This window comes from Triturus cristatus, chromosome 5_2 (assembly GCF_964204655.1).
Source record: "Triturus cristatus chromosome 5_2, aTriCri1.1, whole genome shotgun sequence".
In the NCBI taxonomy this organism is placed as follows: domain Eukaryota; kingdom Metazoa; phylum Chordata; class Amphibia; order Caudata; family Salamandridae; genus Triturus; species Triturus cristatus.
In genome coordinates this window covers 510911521-510933234 of record NC_140588.1, presented here as the reverse complement: position 1 = coordinate 510933234, position 21714 = coordinate 510911521, and positions in this window count along the sequence as shown.

Sequence of the window (21714 nt, the reverse complement as noted above, 5' to 3'; positions counted from 1 at the left end):
ACCCCATCCTATGTGTCATCCCGGCCCTCTTAGCCTACGACCCTGTGCACCGAACCCTACGCACACACCGCAGAAGGTGAGAACAACACCCAGGGGCCAAGGGGGGGTGAGGGGCAGGAAACATACCCCCTACCCAAATTAAAACCTACAATATTGAGGACACACATTACCCCAAGGGTCCGGTCACTCCGGGGGGCGTGTCCACCAATCCCTGCGTCACGCAACAACGGAAGTGGACGTGTACGCCTACCCCTACGGCAACACTACAACAGTGATACTCACCGTACTCACACATACATAGCGTGGGTACGGTCCGTAGCACTATATCAGTGGTGCCGTGGGGGTACGTATGGCACGGACCGTACACACGTCCCCAGAGCGTGTGTACGGTCCGTATCACCATTGTACTGGTGCCGTAGGGGTACGCATGGTACGGACCGTACACACGCCCTCAGAGCGTGTGTACGGTCTGTATCACCATTGTAGTGGTGCCATAGGGGTACGCGTGGTACGGACCGTACACACGCCCTCAGAGCGTGTGTACGGTCCGTATCACCATTGTAGTGATGCCATAGGGGTACGCGTGGTACGGACCGTACACACGCCCTCAGAGCGTGTGTACGGTCCGTATCACCATTGTAGTGGTGCCGTAGGGGTACGCGTGGTACGGACCGTACACACGCCCTCAGAGCGTGTGTACGGTCCGTAAAACACCATTGGAGTGGTGCCGTAGGGGTACGCGTGGTACGGACCGTACACACGCCCTCAGAGCGTGTGTGCGGTCCGTAACACCATTGGAGTGGTGCCGTAGGGGTGCGCGTGGAACGGACCATACACACGCTCACAGGGCGTGTGTACGGACCGTACCACACGTACCCCTACGGCACTACTACTATAGTGATACGGACCGCACCAACGCATACATAGCGTGGGTACAGGCCGTATCACCATTGTATTTGTGCCGTAGGGGTACGGGTGGTACGGACTGTCTACACGCCATGAATGCGGGGGTACGGTCCATATCACACGTACCCCTACGGCACCAGTACATTTGGGATACAAGGCGTACACACGCCACGAATGTTGGCCTACGGCCTGGTGCAGCGTATTAACAATATATTGGTGTGTGTGTAGGCCCAGGACAGCAGTGTACTGCACCAAGGGGGTGTGTGGGTGGGTGGCTGCATAGGATTCCCAGCAGTGGACAGACATGTGAGGGGTGGGTGCAGAAGACTCCCAGCAGTGGACAGACATGTGAGGGGTGGGTGCAGAGGACTCCCAGCAGTGGACAGACATGTGAGGGGTGGGTGCAGAGGACTCCCAGCAGAGGACAGACATGTGAGGGGTGGGTGCAGAGGACTCCCAGCAGTGGCCTGCAGCATGAGGGGTGGGTGCATATCACTTCCAGCGGTGGACAGACATATGTGGGTGGGTGAAGAGGACTCCCAGCAGTGGACAGATATGTGAGGGGTGGGTGCAGAGGACTCCCAGCAGTGGACAGACATGTGAGGGGTGGGTGCAGAGGACTCCCAGCAGTGGCCTGCAACATGAGGGGTGGGTGCATATCACTCCCAGCAGTGGTCAGACATATGTGGGTGGGTGCAGAGGACTCCCAGCAGTGGACAGACATGTGAGGGGTGAGTGCAGAGGACTCCCAGCAGTGGACAGACATGTGAGGGGTGGGTGCAGAGGACTCCCAGCAGTGGACAGACATGTGAGGGGTGGGTGCAGAGGACTCCCAGCAGTGGCCTGCAATATGAGGGGTGGGTGCATATCACTCTCAGCAGTGGACAGACATGTGAGGGGTGGGTGCAGATGACTCCCAGCAGTGGACAGAGGCATGGGGGTGTACATCATTATCAGATTACCACAACTCCATGGGTGTATGTACGCATCCCTAACTGTGGACAATGATGATAGTGCCATAACAACACATCACTGACAGTAGTGTCCCACTCCCAGGAGGATGGATGTCACTCCCCCACTGCATGACACCCCACATGTGGGTGTGAGGACAAATAACACATGCATACCCACTCCTGGCGGATGCAGCACAATACACACACTGAGATCATGCCACAAGACTGTATAGTCATGTCACTGCCTACTAAACTAAGAGAGCCAAAGGGAACACACACTGTCACGCACATCCCAGGACTGATAGGAATGTTCAGGTGCTGGGCCAGCCACCAAGATGTTGTCTCTCATGGAAGGACTAGGGTGGAGTGCCCACAGATACAATGCCCACAATTGTGAGTCGGGTGCCCAAATACCCTGCAGAAAAACTACCATATGTGTGCTAGGCCGGGAGTACACACATGCATAGTGCTGAAAAGGGAGAATTTCTCCATGAAGGCATTTCGACATTCTCAATACACAAGTACAGTGACTAGCAAGGATGGCACAGACGATGCAGCCGGAGACATTGCTGAGCAGTCATGGCCATAGTTGAAGGGATCCGTCACCAACAAAGGAAATGTTGACACAGGTCAGCAAAACAATTGTGCAACTCTTTGCAGGGAAGATGTCAGGTGCCACAGAGGAAGGAACACTCCTTGGGACAATGTCTCCAAACCAAAATAACACACAGAACAGTACAGAACCATAACACATTACCACTACACCAACTCCAGGAGCCTCAGCACTAACATCAATACCTGAAATGCAATAGTGTGCAAAGTAAAAATAAATGCTTTATTGAGCATTAAATAAAAAACATGAAATGACACTATATACAAAGGCCAATGGCCAGTCCACAATAGAAGTCCTTGGGGGGACACATGGGCACGCGTCTCCCCTAGCTTGCCTGCACATTGGAACCCTCAGGTTCGTCGACCGGGGGGGGGGGCAACATGTGGGGAAGGACCAGGCACTACAGGGACAGCAGGGGGAAGGGCAGGTGTGGTGGATGCAGGGGTGGACGTCTCCAACGCAGGGGGTGGGGCAGCGTCAAAGGTGGATGTTAGCACGTCACTGCACACTGCTGCCAGGGTGTCCAGGGTAAGCCCTGCACCGGAAGAAACCCCAGGGCCAACGGAGGGGGGGGGGTGGCTGAGGGGAGGGTGGGCGAGGGATGGAGTGCAGCGCTCGGGGGGGAGGGAGTGGACAGGGGGGGACTTGACTACCCTGGCCGGGGACTTCCTCGCCCGCTTGCAGGGTGGTGTCACAGTGTGTTTGATGGCCAGCTCTTCGGGTGTCAGTTTGGCAGGGGAGCCAAGGGGAGTGCTTTTGGAGGGACCGGGTTGTGAGGCCTGCGGACTCAGACTGTGGCTGCGTGCTTGTCGTTTTGCCCCAGACCCAGTGGGTGTGCCTAGATCCCCCTGAGTGTGCATGACAGGAGGTGTGCGCTTGCCCTTACTTGGTGGTGTGCTGCCTGTGTCTGGTGGGGTGCGTGCATGGGAATGTCTGGGTGTGCATGGGACAAGTATGGGAGAGGGAAGTGTGGATGGGGCTGGGGTAGGGGGGACACGGAGCACTGCAGGAGACTCACTGCTGCCGTCAGTGAAGAGTCCATGGGCCGCAGAAACCTGCGTTGTTCAGACATCGATGCTGACATGCCCTCCATGAACGACACCATCTGTGTTAGCAGTGTGGTGTGGCCATGGAGGACAGTCAGCACCGATGGCTGCCCAACCAGCAACTGCCGCAGTATGTCCACTCTGCACTGAGGGCAGCAGGGGTGACAGGGGCAGGGGGTGCAGTGCCTGTCTCAAAGGAGACATGGTGGTGCCCTGCACGGACAGAAGGGACCGGAGCAACTGGGAGGGCGGTGCTGGGAATGGAGGAGGTGGGGACAGATGTTGGGCTGCTGCCAGGTGTTGTAGCAGCCTCCGCCCCCTCGATGAGGTCAGCCTCGGACCCGTCTGCGTCGTAGTTGGATTCGCCACCAGACAGGTCCTCTGACTGACTCCCCTCGCCCTCCGTGCCACTGGCTCCTGCACACTCGCCAGCACTGGTGGCACTGGTGCTGGGTCCCTCCTCCAGGTCCGAAGATACAGAAAAACATCAGTCACCTGTATACATCTGACACATGAGTACAAAAACAATAGGTCACAGTGCATATCAGGCAATGCATCATGAGTAACAGCTAGATTACTCCGCACATATGTAAGCCCTGTACTCCCCAGTTGGTAGACCCACCATGCCACTTGGACACAAGGAACAATAGGACACACCAGCCCAAAACTTGAATGAGAAAACACTGAGGAGCTAGTGTCTGGGAACAGGTGAGCACAGCAATACAATGAAGTCATGCCACCTCTTGTTTACCCTGAAAGAAACAGTAGTGGTGCCCCCAAGGCAAAGTAACACACCTCAATACCAAAGGTGTCCCCACACTCGGAGACTTGTAAGTACTTTGGAACACAGAAATGTAGTTGCAGAAAGTACATATACATGGGCCTACGGAGGGCTTGATGACTTGACAGTCGTAAGTTGGTATCACCAACAACCAAGGACCTACCCAAATTCCACAACACTGGGGGAACATGTATATGTATAATCAGAAAAACAGTCTCATTAGAACAGTGCCTTATTTAAAATTGTGCCAGTGTGTTCCCTGAAAGTGTAAAGGTGGTTTCGTGTGCCCTTCCTTGGGAGACATCTGTCATGCAGGCACATTATTGTTCTTAACAACAAAACATCAAACTAAAGCATAGAAAACATGAAGACCTGTTGACAAGTGTTGTGAGTGCCAAGGTACAATACCTTGTGACTAACAACTTGAATTATGTCAGTTGTCACATGGCCATTCGTTACCTGATTACACAGTTGCCAACACATCTGACCAACTGCCTGTCATGTGGAGTGCCACACATGTCCAAACCCAGGACAATGGATGAGCTAATGAGCCTGCTATTGTGTTGTAAAAAGGCATACCTGCACTGAGGAGACACCCCCATGGCAAGCCTGAATGTCCACACAGATGTCAGCACACAAAGACCAAACTACTTAGCATCTTGACCACACATTGGTGCAAAACATGAATGAGCAGGAATCATGTATCTAAACAATTGACACATGCTGCAAAGCACAAACATTAAACCCTGCACAACATCACTGGGACACTGCACGTTGAGTCTCTGTCCAGCCAATCCTCACACACAGGTCAGACCTGGCAAGGAGACATAAGGTCTGGCCATCTAGGCCTCGCCCGCACAAATCCCCCATACCTGAGACAATGTGATTGAGACAGATCAAGAAGTGACACCTCTTAATCAGGCTTTACTAAAATGTGCAGCAAGACTTCCCAATTGTACTCCACATCACCTTGTGAGGCTGCCAACACATATTTGTGACAAACAACCATCGACAGATAGTTCTGAATAGACACACAGGCACTGCCCAGAGGGAGTATGCACAAGCCACATGGGGTCTCCCTGTCCAGTGGACACATGTAGCACACTTTGGATAAATAAAAATGAGGCCAGGGAACAATGCCACAGAGGCAAACATATGCTGAACACACTGAGAATGGACACAGTGTTAGATGACACACATGATTACGAGGCAAGAGTGTCTCAGGGGACTGTAGTGGGCACACTGCTCCTTGTTCCTGGAATGATCTGACTGTAACATGAGCAACCATCCTGGCACTATGCATATCTCCCACTCATGCACATCATGTCTGAGGCCACAACATTGGTCATGCATGCTGCAAGGGTGTTCCTTTGAAACCTCACACTCCCATGTTGAGGCTCATCATCAGTGCCAACAAATATGGACCCCCAACAGAGTGAACAGGACAGGGCACAGGCAAGGTAACAACACATGTCACAGACCACCCTCCCACATGATGCTGAAAGCAATGTGCACTTGGATCAACTGGCAGGCTAGATGACCATGTGCAATTGTGATTACACACAGACCAGGGGAAGGGATGAATAAGAGCACCGGTTGACTTTGGGGAACAGAATATGCACTGCACATATAAACCCTGGCAGTGTATCCAGGCTACAGAGCACTTCCAAAAGCTGGGGACACACAACACAACAAACAGACAGGTACCTACCCCCTCCTTGCTGCTGTCCCTCCTGTAACTGCCTATTCAGGTCAGGGAACACCACCGCCAGGACACGCATCATGTGGGTGGTCAGGCGTCGGCGCCCGCCGTGGGGGCGTGGAGGTGAGAGCCCCAGCTGGACCCGGGCGATCCGCCGGGTCCAGCACCGGATGTCCTGTGACCGTTTTCTGACTTGGGCTAGGCGCCGACTGCGACCCCCCGCCACTCTCACGGCCCTGATGATCCGCTTCCAAATCCCCCCCTTCTCGTAGGCAGTTACCTGTGAGGATGACAAAGTGAGACAACATCACTACACCTGCTCAATGTCACAGAGACACACATTTGAACATCGATGATATGTTGAACAGGGCATAGGATGCTGCCAAGGAATCCCATCTTATTCATATCGGCATTGGCCTCTGTGGAAGCCCCAATGCACTACATGGCATTGAAACTACACAGGTGGCAGGAGTGGTGCGACACACTCCCTGATCATGGCACACACTGTGCATCACATGCAACACCAGGCTGATGGACAGCACCACAAAGCAGTTACATGCCCCAGCCCACTGACACAACCTCAGCAGAGTACACAGACACACACAGGCACAGATCAATCACCTGCCATTGGCTACAGCGGATACATACCTCACTCTGCACATGTGCCACTTGCCTGTGGGGTGTCACAGGTGTCGGGCTAGCCCAGCAAGTCAGACACACAGCACAGCTTACTCCTCACATCAGATGGGTAGAGCTGTTGCTTCATCCATGCAGCTGTGGTGCAACACTTCACATAGACACTCACCCACATGACAAGGAACCTTCACACACATTAATGTCCAGGAGGGCGTGCACATCACTTGGACACTCTCACCACAGCTCCACTCAACTCATACACATCTGTGGGTACAGTCACCTGTCACACCGGGGGGACCACTGAATCACCTCAGGACAATAGCCAAAAAATGCCACCCCGGATTTGCCAGGCTGAATGTGTCATGCACTATGCAGTGAATGTCACAATAAGCACAATGCAAGTCAGGAGTGCACACAGGAATTACTTCATGCTCTGCATGACAGACATACGACTTTCCCCCCTCCCCCCCCCCCCCCCCGGGACCCACTCTAAACCTCATTGCATGTCTGTCAGACCTGGACACAATGCCAGAAGTGACAGCCACGAAACAGGTGCACGGTCAAAGGTAGTGGGGTCAGCACTCACCTGCTCCCCTGGTCTCCCATACAGGCTGGGGTACTGTGGGAGGAGGACATTCAGCAGGGCCTCATTCTCCTCCATGGTGAATGGCTGGGCCCTCTCCACAGTCCGCCACATGGTGCCAGAGGAAGCACAGACAGCAGCAGTGTGGTCGACAGGAAAGATGTTCAGGCAAGTGCCCTCTCCTGGGTTCTGGCTGACTTATATCTGTCTTGCTGGGGGCTTTCATTTACAGGAGTACAGAGTGATTGGTCAGACTCATTTGCATCCTACGTTTCCCCCAATCCCTTTAAACATACACCAATGACACAAATTTGCATGGTTCAAATTTTGAGCATCATAGCAAGGCAAACACCACTTTGCAACATTGTAATTTTTGGGCCAACTGACTTTTCAAGCCCACATGATGGCCACATTGCAACTGAAATCTCTGTATCCATGACAACCAGCATGCATTTTGGGCCTAATACTTGTCCCCTATGTAATTTTTGATTAAAAAAAACATGTACCGTGCGTTTCACACGTATCCGTACACGTACGGCACCACTACAATAGTGATAAAGACCGTACACACGCTCTGAGAGCCTGTGTACGGTCCGTATCACTATAGTAGTGGTGCCGTAGGAGTACGTGTGTGTGTACGGTCCGTACCACGCGTACTCCTACGGCACCACTACTATAGTGATACGGTCCATACCACGCGTACTCCTACGGCACCACTACTATAGTGATACAGACCGTACACACGACGTGTGTACGGTCCGTACCACGCATACTCCTATGGCACCACCACTATAGTGATACGGACCGTACACACGACGTGTGTACGGTCCGTACCACGCGTACTCCTACGGCACCACTACAATAGTGATACAGACCGTACACACGCTCTGAGAGCGTGTGTACGGTCCGTATCACTATAGTAGTGGTGCCGTAGGAGTACGCATGTGTGTACGGTCCGTACCACGTGTACTCCTACGGCACCACTACTATAGTGATACGGACCGTACACACGCTCTCACTGGTGATAGGAGGCGCACACGAAAGGAATGGAGGTCTCCGACTCACACAAGGCTGTACATCAAGTCATTGTCAATGCAGACTTTCATGTGCAGGGCCTAGGTGTGTCAGGCAGTGATCTTGCACATGTCTCCTCATGTAGTTGCACTATTGATGTGTGATGGCCTGTATACACATGTCATGTGTGATGGGTCAATATGTGGCACACTTCCCCTTCACACTTTGCACATGTGTGCCTGTAGTACAAACGTGTCAAGCACAGCATCACTGGTATGGCACAGTCACCACCACCCGCAACTGTCCCATAATGCCAGGGACAGGGACACTAATAACTGACATTTCACAATCAGCGTGCCCCGATGTGACTATGTCATGTGTGTGTCATGTGTTCCCATGAGCTTGCTGTTACTGTTCCGTCAACTACATCTGCTGTTGCTGCATCCAACATTTGTCTGTGTGGAGATGGGCATGGCACACATCTAAGCACACCATGCCACATGTGGATTCCCACGTAAGCAGGGTCTGTTTGCATCGGACATGATATTTCCACATAAGGACATATCTGCGTCGTCTCAATGTCTGTGTTTTCTGTTTTCACGTGTACCCCTTCATCGCAATGTGTGTGATCGGTACATTTGACATTCCATGTGACCTGTGCGTCTAGCTTGCCGTCAGCTGTCTGTATGAGATGACATCCTTTAAATGCAGCTATGTGGATGTATGTCACTCCTGTGATGTCTCTGGCTGTTCACTCAGACTGGCCCCCAGCTCGTTTCAGGGCATGTCATGTAGACTTGCTAATCAACGGGTGTAGGTGGCTTTTCGTAGGAGTATCACCAAGCTAGCATATGTGTCCTGGATGTATTGTACACACCAGACTCTGTATTAAGCAGATGTGTAGTAGCAGTTGAGCATGTGCTCTGTTCGTAGCAGTTGAGCATGTGCTCTGTTCATTGACATTGATGTTATTATGCTCTCAATCTTCGTCATTCATCACAATTTTCTGCAGGGCACCGCCTGTTCCCCAATGCCAGACTTGGGTGCCATGAGGGAACGTGCCTGCATCCGACGTTACAGATTCACTCAACAGTTGATTGAGGACTTGACCGCCAAGGTGGTACCACACCTCCAACCGCGACACATGTATCCCACTGCGCTGACCCCCAAGATGAAGGTGATGGCAGCCCTACATTTTTTTGCCACAGGTACGTTTCAATTTACCATAGCTGATGTTGGTGGCATGTCCCATACAATGTTCAGCCGTGTCCTGCGTGATGTTTTGGCAGCCATGTTGGAGCACCTTGATGAATTCATCCATTTTCCGACTCCTGAGGAGTTGACAGGTGTCAAGGGTGATTTCTATGCCCTGGGAGGGATGCCCCAAGTCATTGGGTCCATTGATGGGACACATGTGGCTTTGGTACCACCACAGGCACAGGAGGTAGCCTATCGCAACCGTAAACATTATCACTGTATAAATGCCCTTGTGGTGTGTCTTGCTAACATGCTGATTTCCCATGTCTGTGCACGTTTTCCAGGGTCAGCACACGATGCCTACATCATGAGGCGTAGCAGGGTGCCACAAATGATGCTGCGGCAGCACAGCGAATGAGCATGTCTTGTTGGTGGGTATACTCTGTTTGTCCTGTGTGTTGCGGTATCTCTGGCTCTTACGGCATCTCCTGACCCACTTATTTACATGATGTTTCCATGTAGGGGACTCTGGCTATCCCAACATGCCATGGCTGATGACGCCTCTCCGCAACCCAAGATCAGCTGCAGATCACCGGTACAACAATGCACACGGGCAGACCAGGTGAGTGATTGAGAGGACGTTTGGCCTCCTGAAGAGCCGATTCCGGTGCCTTCACAAGACAGGCGGGTCCCTCCCAAATGCACCGGCGAAGGTCTGCAAATCTTCCTTGTGTGCTGCATGCTGCACAACATGGCAGTGGAGAAGGCAGTGCCACTCATCCTGGAGCAGGATGAGCAGGAACATCCACCCGTGGAGGATGAAGGGCTTGGTCACGAGGCAAGTGAGAAGGAGGAGGAGGAGGATATCCGGAGTCAGCTCATACGTAACTTCTTCTCATAATGGTGAGTCACTGGGTCTGAGTGTGCACGCTTGTAGCCTTGGGTGGCATGTGTTGCAATGTGTGGGTCCAGCTGACTGCATGCTAAGTGACTTAGATGTGTGTGCTGATGTGTCACTCGAGTGAGGATGTCATTCTGCACATTTTAGCAGGGACACTTTCTTTTAATTTTGCATGGGGCCAACATTGTTCCTGTTCAGTAAATGACCATGTATGTGGAGATAAATCGGTTAGCTGACTTCTTGTGTGTCTGTCATTCCCAGGTTCTTGCGCATGTTGTCTGCTCGTATCATCGTTGTCCTCCTGCTATTCGTCATGAGTATTGCAACGTCTGCTGAATCAGAGTTCCATGCACGGACATGGGGAATTTTCATTTTGGGTGAGGATTGCAGCAAGGCATTTTGGGGGTGGTACGTGTTTGGAATTGGTGGAGACTGCTTCTGTGAATGTTGTGTTACCATGCATACATGTTGACTCACCATGGGGCACATAACATGTAGCATGACTCCCATGAATTGACAGTCACCCTTCGTGACAGTCATCTGTAATGGTTTTTGGATTCTGATGAAGGCATCAATGTGTGTAAAACTTCCCTCTGAAACATAGGGGATGCTACGGGTGGACATAGTGTGGGACATCCCCATGACGGGCTCAATGGGGAATTGCAGCCTCTCCGTGTGCAGCAGGAGGTGTTTGGCTCATCCCCTTAACTTGTGTGCCAGTTCATTTGGATTTACTACATCCGTGTTGTGAATGGGGTGTCCAGCGTAGGTCCCACATGTTCAGTAAAATTACCTGTGAGTCTGTTCGTATTGATGCATTTCCCTCAGTGTGAGCTTGAGTAATACAGGTGTTCCTCACCCTCCGAAGTGCCTCATCTCTGTCAATGCAGGACTCCTGCCACTTTGCATGCATCATGTCTGGCATAGTTGCCAAAGATTGTGCATATGTGTGTATGTGTAGTTCAGCAACATGCATGCAGTTCTTCATGGATAATAATCTCTATTGTGCATGAAGTCCATGGTTGTGTATGTATTTGGTCAGGTTGCTTCCACCAACAGGCCGTCAACACCTGCTGAGGGTGTGTCTCCTGTGCGCAGCTCGGCATTCTGTTTCCTGATCCTGTGTCAGTCATCTTTGGTGATTGTTCATCCATTTTCTCTGGGTGAGCCATGAGTAACCTGACACTCCTTCCTTTACATGCATCTGTTGCAGTTGTCCTTTCTGACATCCTTGTCTTTGTGTGCTACTTTTGGCCTAGTTTCCAGTACATGCCGCCTGCTGCTGCGGGCCCTGCGGCAAGGGCCCACCAAGTTCCCCGATTCTGCAACCCACACGCCTCCAAGATGCTCCTCCCTTCCTCCCTCCACCCATTCATTAGGCTGTCATCAGCTTGTCTGTGCCACTGTTGCGGCCAGGCGGTGCCAAAGGCAGGACCGTCAGCGCATGCAACGTGCACATTGCACGACCCTCATGTCCTTGCATGACCCACATCACACAACAGCCTCATGTTGCAGCCACCCGCGAAAGCAATGTCCAAGCGAAAATCAACCGCCTGCTCTCAGGCATACCCTAAGCGCACACACCACACCTTCGCATGCTGAGTGTGCAACTCCAACTACCTACACACCGCTTCCCCGCCTTCCAGGCCCTGTCACACCAACCAGGTCATGTCCCTCCTACTCCACACCGTTTCCGTCCAACAGCACGCCGTTGGACTCTGTTACCTCCTCAACACAACAGGCCCACACATCACCATCATGACAGTTACCTGGATGAAAGCATCCTCAGCACACAACTTCTTCATTGCCATCTCAGACGGATACAAGAGCACCCGCAGGGACGGCACTAACAATCCCGGAGGATGAATTGATATCTATTCCCACGTTCGTACTCAGGGTCACAAAACAGGTTTGGCACAAACCCCCTGCAAACCATCAGAGTAACACTCATCTACAGATCTACAGCCCTACATCCACAATTCCGCTAAGCCATCAACACGTCCATCGTCACGCACGCCCTCACATCCACAGGATACATGTGGCTGTGGGCCAGGAACTTCTGGCTGGATGAGAACAACACCAGCATCCATCATTGGTCCATCCACATTAGCATCCACGTCTCCGACGGGCAACACACTGCCACACACCCCGCTACCAATCCCCCAAAGATGCTTGATGTAAGTCAACACAGACATGCTGTGTGGGACACTGGAGCCAACACCACCGCCACACCCTGCAACCTCACACACTGGATCAGCAACTGATCCAACAATCTAGCCACGTTGACGGACTTTCCTGTGACGCACATCACCAATTAAGCCACCTGGGACAAGGCAGACCTACTGGACTCATACACGTCTAGCAGGACTCTTGTGCACAGCTTGCAACACAAATAACCATCAGTGGCCTTACAACCCTGGAAAACGGCACACACAGCCATCACCATATCATCAGCAAGGACAATTGGAGATTCTTCAGATGGGGACGCGGACAAAAAACAACACGACATCAAGGAGCTCATCAGCATCGTGAGTGCACTGACATCAGCTCTCCATCCAAAAGACACCTCACCCTTGCAAGGCTGAGCTAATCCCTTGCAACTTTCTACCACTGCAAGCTAATGGACATACACGCAAGCCTTGGCACACAGAGGCAGAACGCACGATTATACGCGGGACAAACCACCCTCAGGTTTTGGACTTCCATCATCAGCAGATACAACACCCGGCTCATGTGCAACATCCCCTGGGGATCTCCATCAGGCCCCTTCCCACACAACATCTCAACCACATCATTCCCCATCCTTGTAGCCCCCGTCCAGCATGTCATAAACGTATCTTTGGAGTTAGCCACATTCCATGGTAGATAGAGGCATGCAGTGACCCAGGCCCTTCTTAGACAATGGACGGCAGGAACGCTGGCTCTCAAGGAACCTCAACGTGCTTCCCTAGCCAGCAAATGTCATCAGGAAGACAGTCAACGAGCAACTGACAAACTTCCTCCACGCAAAGAGCTCCAGGCAACCTGCACAAGACCGTCTTCCACAGTAATAATCACCCCACTGCAGCCGTCATCATTGCCTACAACACCGACAACTTTGCCCTGCTCAACAATGGTGAGTACAGTGGCGTCATCTGGCACATGGCCCAGGGCTCATCTCTCAGCGTGTCAATCTTCAATGTGTCCATGACCCCCCTCTCCACCATTACATGCGCACACAACCTCATCATCTCGTATGCCATTGACAGCCAGCTGCTCCTCACCCTCACCAAAGACACAACCATTGCCAGTTCCAACCTTCAAGAAGGCATGAGGTCCGTTGATGAATGGCTGGACTTGTACAGGACTGAGGTAATCATCTGAGGATTGTCCCCTTACAGCTGGGTCAACTCCTTGTGTCCCACCCGCCAGGGCACTGCACCATCACCCAGTGGCCACGCACACAAGATGGTGTGCATCATGGACTCGCCGCTCACAATTGCCATGCAACTCACCAGCATCTGTACCTCATGCTGCAACACCCTCCGCATGATGCACATGACCCACAGATAGATCCACTCCAAGGCAAGACAGACCGCCCCCCAGGTCCACGACACCAGCCGTGTCAACTACAGCCCCACCCTCTACGGAGCAAGTACAGCCAAACTCCCGGAAAAGTTGTCCACATCCAGGGTGCATCTGCACACCTCAGCTTCAACATCCCGCGCCCCAGCCACATCACCGTCCACATGGGATAGCTGCAATGGATCACTGTCTGCTGCAGGATGACCTTCACACTCCTCACCCACACTCAGGAGGTAGTCCACAACCCCAGACCCCAAACCAACCTTGGACGTCTGTCATCCAAGACCCCGTTGGGCCAACTCCGTGCATCCAACCTTGCCCTGGCCAACATTCTTCACATCCACCAAACTCCAGCATGCAGGACATAGTTCTCCCACCTGGCTACACATACCTGGGACTCCCTCCCCGGGCACCTCCACATGAGCTCTACACCTTAATGATGCTCTTCCAAATTGGTCTGTCTGCACAGTATTGCAAGCCCCCCCTCAGCAGCTTGAGGCCATCACGGGTGAGTATTGTGCTCCATGTCTGTATTGGATGATACATTGTGACCCATGTGTGTCCTGTACCGGACTCAGATCCAAGGGTATGGATGGCTGGAGTTCGTTCAACACTCAGGCATAGTTTGACATTTCCCCACACATATGTTGTGGACTCATGCAAAATGACTACAACATCAAATTAAAGAAAGTTTGTTTTATTCTCGGTGGGGGGCGTCTATTGTGGGTGAAAATAGGTGCTATGCAGTGTGATCCTTTGCATTTGAAGTCATCAGAGTCCAGAACACAGAGTTTGTCACCATTGGTCAGACTGTGACCAGCAAGTCCATGTGGCAGAGAATGTCATTGGATGAGGTGCTGCTGTTGCGCCAGAGGGCCAGGTGCCAGGCCAGGTGACCTGGGAGATGTGGATGGTCCGCTGCCTCTCACGGTCTTTTACGTGGACGACCTACCTTCCTCGGGGGACCCTCAGATGCAGGTCTTGACGATGTTTGGGACGCTCCATCAGACGAATCCTCCTCCTCCTCCCTCCCTGTGGCTGGTGTTGTTCTTCGCCTGGTGGCACAGGGAGGGTTGGCCATGTTGTCGGCGATCCGACGGAGTGAACGGCTTATGTCTGTTTGCACCGCCAGGAGCTCAGCCAGTCTTGCCTCCATCCGTCCTTGGTGTTGTTGTTGACTGGCGTGTTGCTCGGCCTGCTGGTTCTTAATCTCTGTGAGGGTCTCCACTACCTGGCTGATGGCCCTGGTGTCACGCCGGTATGCGTCCATGATGTTGCGTATGTGTGACATACTGGTCCCTTCAGCTGGTTGGTCAGGTTCTCGCCTCCGCCTGCCTCCACTCCCACCACCCCTGCCCACACGAGCCTGGCCTGCCGTTGTGGGCACATCGGGTCTTCGGGACCCCTGAGGGATGGCAGTTGCGGGGTTGTCTGCCTCCTCCTGGGTGCCCGGCGAACCTTGTCACTCCAGGTCAGACTGGCTCAGTTGTTCACTGCTGGCAGGGCTCCTGGGTGTCTCCTGGGATGTGGCAGGAATGGGGGTGGTGGTTGGCACAGATGTACCTGAGGCAGGTGCTGCAGGGGCTTGGACACCAGAGGGTCCAGGTGGGTTGGGGTCATCTGCGGAGTGTTGAGAGGCGTCGCTGCCGGTGGGATCAGGTTCCTCCCGAGCCTGGGACTGTGATTCTTCCCTCCATTGTTGGGGGGAGATCCATGAGGTTGCCCTGTGTGTGAGAGAGAGACAATGTTAATGCTGTTTCATGCGACATCCATGTTTCATACATATTCAAGTTGGCACAGTTCTTCCAGGTAGTTGTATGTGCCTAGCATTCCCCTCACTGTTCACTTGTGGATGGGTATGTTGCGGGGGACAGATTGATATGTTCTCCTGAGTGTTTGACATGTAGATTTTTTGCTTGGATGCTTCTTTGGCTATGGATTGATCTTGTTGTGTCACAGGTCCATTGTGAGAGTGGGTAAATCCATTGCCTGCCTCGGGGGTGTGTGCTTGTGTAAGGGGTGTGTGTGACAGGGCCTGCTGGTGGGTGTAGTGTGATTTGGCTGTGGGTCTCCCAGGTGATGTATCTGTCCCCTCGTGGTGCATGCTGGCATGACAGTGAGTGTGAGTTCCTGTCCTAGATATCTGTGCTTGTGTTGTTGGTGTTTGAGTTTACAGTGGTCACAGGAGGGCCTTGTGCTGGCTACAGCAGGGCCAAGTGTCAGCTACCTTGTCAGTACTTTGCCAGTCCCTGTGCATTGAGCATGGTGCATGGGTATGTACCTGGGCCACATGGGCTGAGGGCAATGGTGTCTGATTCAGAGTTGAACAATGTGTTTTGTGAGCCCCACCCTCCCAGCATCCCGGACATCCAGTCTTGGGTATGTGCTTTGTGTAGCCTGGGACATGGCATGGCCTTGCTTTGTGGATGGGGCATACACATGTTAGTGGTATGAGCATTGTTTTTGAGTGTGGTGGTGTCCGGTGAGGGCTTGGGGGTAGTTGCATGCATTTTGTGTAGTTGGGGTGTGGATGCCATTACCCCCATGTTACGTAAGTTGTTAGTGTACTCACCAGGCTCTGCAACTCCTTCGACTCCGTGTACTCCCACCGGCAGAAGCAGGGCCATCACCTTCTCCTCCCAGGGATGGTAATGTACCGGTCTGCGGGGCAGCCCACCTCCAGTGATGTTGCTCTGGGCGTAGTCCTCGTTTATTTTGCGCTTGACTGCCCTCCGCAGATCGTACCACCTGGCTTGGCATTAATTCCTGGTCCTTCTGATGGGCGCAGCAGCATTCACCCTATCGACGATCCTCTGCCACCGGCGTGATTTTTCGGCTATGCTGGTCTGTCTGACCAATGTTCCAAACAGCTGTGGCTTGACTCTGATGACTTCGTTGACAAGGATGTCCAGCTCCTCCCTTGTGAACTTTGGATTCTTGTCTGTGGGCATGGTGTGGGGTGAGGGTGTGGATGGTTGTGGGTGTGTGGGTGTGAATGTGAAGGTGTGTGTGGGAATGTGGAGAGGGGGTTTGTGTGAAGGAGTGTGTGTGAAGGTGTATATGTTAAGGTGTATGGGTGCAGTTGTTGGGGTGTGCTCTGTAGCTGCAGTGAGTCTGTTGCACAGGCTCATGTTTTGTGTGTGTGGGCCCTTTTTATTGGTCCATTTGTGGGTGGGCCTGAGTTTGAAATTTTGGTGGGTGTGTTATAAGAGGTGGTTGTGAGTTTGGGCCTCTGTTTACCTGTTTGGATGTGCCAGGTCAGTCATTTTGATGTTTTTTGTACTGTAGACATGTTTTGTGGTGTTGTGCGAGTCGAATTGACCCTCCTTTGTGCTGTTTTACAGTGTCCTGGTTCAGTACGAGTCGTTTTCGCGTGTGTAAGGTGCGTCCATGCGCGATGTTGTTGTACCATGCTCGCATACGCGATGCTGGGGGACGGTTCAGGGGTACGGTGCGTACAAGTACGGTGCGTCCAAGTACGGGGCTGGGGTATGGTGCTGGGGTACGGTGCCTCCAAGTACGGGGATGGGGTATGGTGCTGGGGTACGGTGTGTCCAAGTACAGGGCTGGGGTACGGTGCTGGGGTACAGTGCGTACAAGTACGGGGCTTGGGTACGGTGCGTCCAAGTACGGGGCTGGGGTACGGTGCTGGGGTACAGTGCGTCCAAGTACGGGGCTGGGGTATAGTGCTGGGGTACGGTGCGTACAAGTACGGGGCTGGGGTACGGTGCTGGGGTATGGTGCGTCCAAGTACGGAGCTGGGTTACGGTGCTGGGGTACGGTGCGTCCAAGTACGGTGCTGGGGTACGGTGCGTCCAAGTACGGGGCTGGGGTACGGTGCGTCCGAGTACGAGGCTGGGGTACGGTGCGTCCAAGTACGGGGCTGGGGTACGGTGCTGGGGTATGGTGCGTACAAATACGGGGCTGGGGTACGGTGCGGACATGGGGGGGTACGGTGCTGACATACAGGGGTACGGTGCTGACATACGGGGGACGTGCGGACATACGTGGGGGCGGGACTGTACGACTCGTATCCCGGGCACAAGTTTACCCGGGATACGAGTGGTACAGAGTTCGCTCCGTACGGGACATTTTACATACGCTTGTGTATTCGGTAGGGCAGTACGGATGGTATTTGTGCGCTCGGACTTCAGTTTTACGATTTGTACGTAAAACTGTCCGGGTACGTCTCGTAGACCTTTTCCCTATGCGATTCATATGTATTTTTCACATACGAATCGTACTTCACCGGTGGGACGGGACTTGTACGATTCGTACGGAACAATATACGGATACGAGTCGTATGGGAATTTTTTTTACCGGATCGAAATCGGCACCATTAGAATCAAATTCCTTTCCACCCTGTTCCCCTATAAACCCACAACCAGCTACGGAACTAAAATATGCAAAAATTAATTAACATAAAATAAAATATTTCTAAAAAATTCTAACATACATTAAAAAAGAAGCTATACTTTTAATACATATACTAACATACAGAACACTACAAAAATGTCGATATTATAAACAACGATATTTTTACTAACGATATTACTAACTTCGATATTCAGTAAAACGATATTTCTTACCTGCATGTCGATATTCTTGTTGACGATATTCTTGCAGGTCGATATTCTGTCATATTGAGATTTAAACATCGATATTTTGGCATATCGATATTTAAAACTCGATAGTATGACTGCATACCGTTTTTATCAGGACAAGTGTGGCTGCTAGGTGATAGCAAATGTGTGTATTCCTGCAGATTCCGGAACGAGGAAAATTCATAGTTTTGCCTCAGTTTGAGTTTTCAAAGGACAATGTGGTAAGAGACCATCATGGGATTCAGGCAGGGCATACCGCACTGAACTCTCCTGGGTGTCTAGTTTTCAGTAATGTCTGGGTTTGGTAGGTTTCCCTGTGTAGTAACAGAACCCAATACCAAACTGCTCTGCTACACACCTTGCAAAAAACATGGTTGGCGTTGATTGGCCAAATTTGATGCCCATGTTGTGTTTTGGGGGCTTTTCTGTCACAGGCGGTTGGCTCATCCTTTCAAATTGAGTACTATTTTTATCAGGGCGAGTGTGGAAATGCTTGGTGATAGGAAATGTGTTCATCTCCACAGATTCCTGAACGTTTTTGCACAGAAATATGAGGAAAATGCTTATTTTTTGCCAAAATTTAAGATTTTTGGAGCATTGGGTTACGAAAATGTAATGGAATCTGTGTACTGTACAACACATTAGACTACTCTAGTTGTCTAGTTTTCAGCAATATCTGGTTTTGGTAGGTTTTGGGTGGAAAAATGTCATAAGGTCTATTTTGCGTTTTAGTCCTTTCCTGTCATGGGTACTGGGCCCACCCATATAAGTGGGGTACACTTTTTATAGGAACACTGTGGGAAAGAAGGGAGGCAGGACATTTGTGCAACTCCACAGATTCTGGAACTTTCAAGTAACAGAAATGTGTGAAAAATATGTGTTACATGCCAAAGTTTGATGTTTTATGGGCCTTGTGGGTATGATAACTTCCTGGGATCCACGTTGCACACTACCCTGTACTCCTGTGGGGGTCTAGTTTCAGATATGCCAGGGTTTGGTAGACTTGACTAGGTGTCTGCCAAACGCAGGCCCAAAATTCACAGCTACCCACATTGCAAGAAAAGGGTTGGCTTTGAGTTGAATAATTTGATCTATCCACATTGCCCTTTAAGACCTTTCCTACTGTGGGTACTAAGCTCACCTAAATCAAGTGGGATATACCATTCTTTATAGGGAGAAGTTTGGGAATGCTATGTTGTAGGAAATTATGGTTATGTGCAGATTCTGGGCACATCTGTCAACGAACAGTGAGAAAAATGTGTTTTGATAGGCAAGGTTTGAGGATTGCAGGGCGTTGTGGGCAAGAAATGACTGTGGGATCCATGCAAGTCACACCATCCTGAACTCCCTTTGGTGTCTAGGTTTGAAAAATGTCTGGGGTTGGTTGGTTTACTTGGATGGCAGTCGAGCCTGGGCCTAAATACCAATGCTACACCCATTGCCATATCACGTTGTTTTTCGGCAGGAAATGTTGATGTCTCTACATTGTGTTTTCGTGCCTATTGTGTAGTAGGTGCAAGCTGAGCTACACATGTGGGGTAGCATTTTTATTGAGAGATGTGTAGAAACAGAAAACAGTATAGCATTTGTTATTAGCAATTACATTTCTCTTCATTATTGGCTTCCAAATGTAGGTCAGTGTGCAAGAGATATCACATTTTGCAAATTAGCTGCTGACTTAAATAACAGTATGGGTCACACAAAACTCAGAAGTGTATAAATACCCACGACTTCTAAATTCAGTATCTTCTGCACATTTAAAAAATAGTTGGGTTTCCTTCATACCCATTTTTCATTTCGTTAGGTTTTACCATACGAATTGTTGCATGGCCGTTACAGTGACTCAAGGCTCTGGGTATCACAACTTTCTAGAATTCATCCAACACTATATAGATCTCTGACCAGAAAAGTCTCAAAGAAATAACATTATGTTCCTTTTGTAAATCCGGAAATAGGCCAACAAATTTCAGATGAAAACGTTGTCACCAATTGCTATTTTTATCTTCTCATTAATTATTTTTTTCAAGATCAGTTTCTTTTAGTAAACCATATGAAATCTACATAAATGACCCGTTGCTGAATTTGGAATTTTGCCTAGTTTTCTGGAATGTATAGCCTGTATGTCTGCCTCCAAAACTCTGCTTCAAGTTGCATCTTCCGCCGCAGTGCGCATTGACACTACTACATGCCACCTGCTATGCCACCCAGCAGCTCTGGACAACATCCCTGGAGCAGCAGCCGACTTACTCAAACAGCCTAGGTGCACCTATCAAGACTCTTGACCCAGTGGCATCTTTCCCTGCCAACTGTCCAATCAGGAGGCAGAAAGGAGCTCCTTACCTTGCTCCACATGAACATCATTATATTAATCACCCCGTAATGGCCATGTAAATACATTTGTTAGGTCAGTGTATATGAAATATCTCTTTATTCTAGAGAGGAGAAAAGGCTTATCTTAAGAATTACATTTAAAAAACAGATATGTGTGCAGCGAGACAGCAATAGAAATATTTACAAGAAGTATTCTAAAAATTACTCAATGGGATGTCTCAGTAATTCACAGACGATACGTGTTTTTTAATTGTCTCTGTTCTCTGTTTATAGCAATGATAATAATTGTTCTGCGCAGCCATCAACACCATTTTCTCTATGGCTCCACAACAATGTTTTTTCACCAGCCTAATACACTTTTTCTGAATCCCTTCTGCGAACCACTGTCTGTGTCAGATGTGGTAATCATGTTGCATTGCCACTGTAGCCATATTTCACTCTGGCATGTGTGTTAATCATTATGTGCAGTCGTCGTCCTGCTCTTCTCTCGGTATTGCCACTGCAGGGCTTTTCCAACATAATTCCGGCCTGCTCTTATACGATTTTACAAACCCCACTACTGCGACTTCCGGTTAGCAAGGAAACGGTCAAACTGAGCACCACCAGATGTCACTGCGGTCATTTACTAACTACAAACAGCTTCCAGAAACAGCAGAACAATGAACAATAATAGCTTATTTTGGACGAAATAGGGCATAATCTCCTCTGAACATAGAACGCGTTTCCAGTTCCCATAGTCTGTTATCACAGTTCATACTAATATACACGCGCATGGCTTTCTCCTATGCAGGCATTGCAAGAAAAGCACACACACACGCACGCACGTACACACACACACACTCTCTCTCTCACACACACACACTCTCTCACACTCTATCTCACT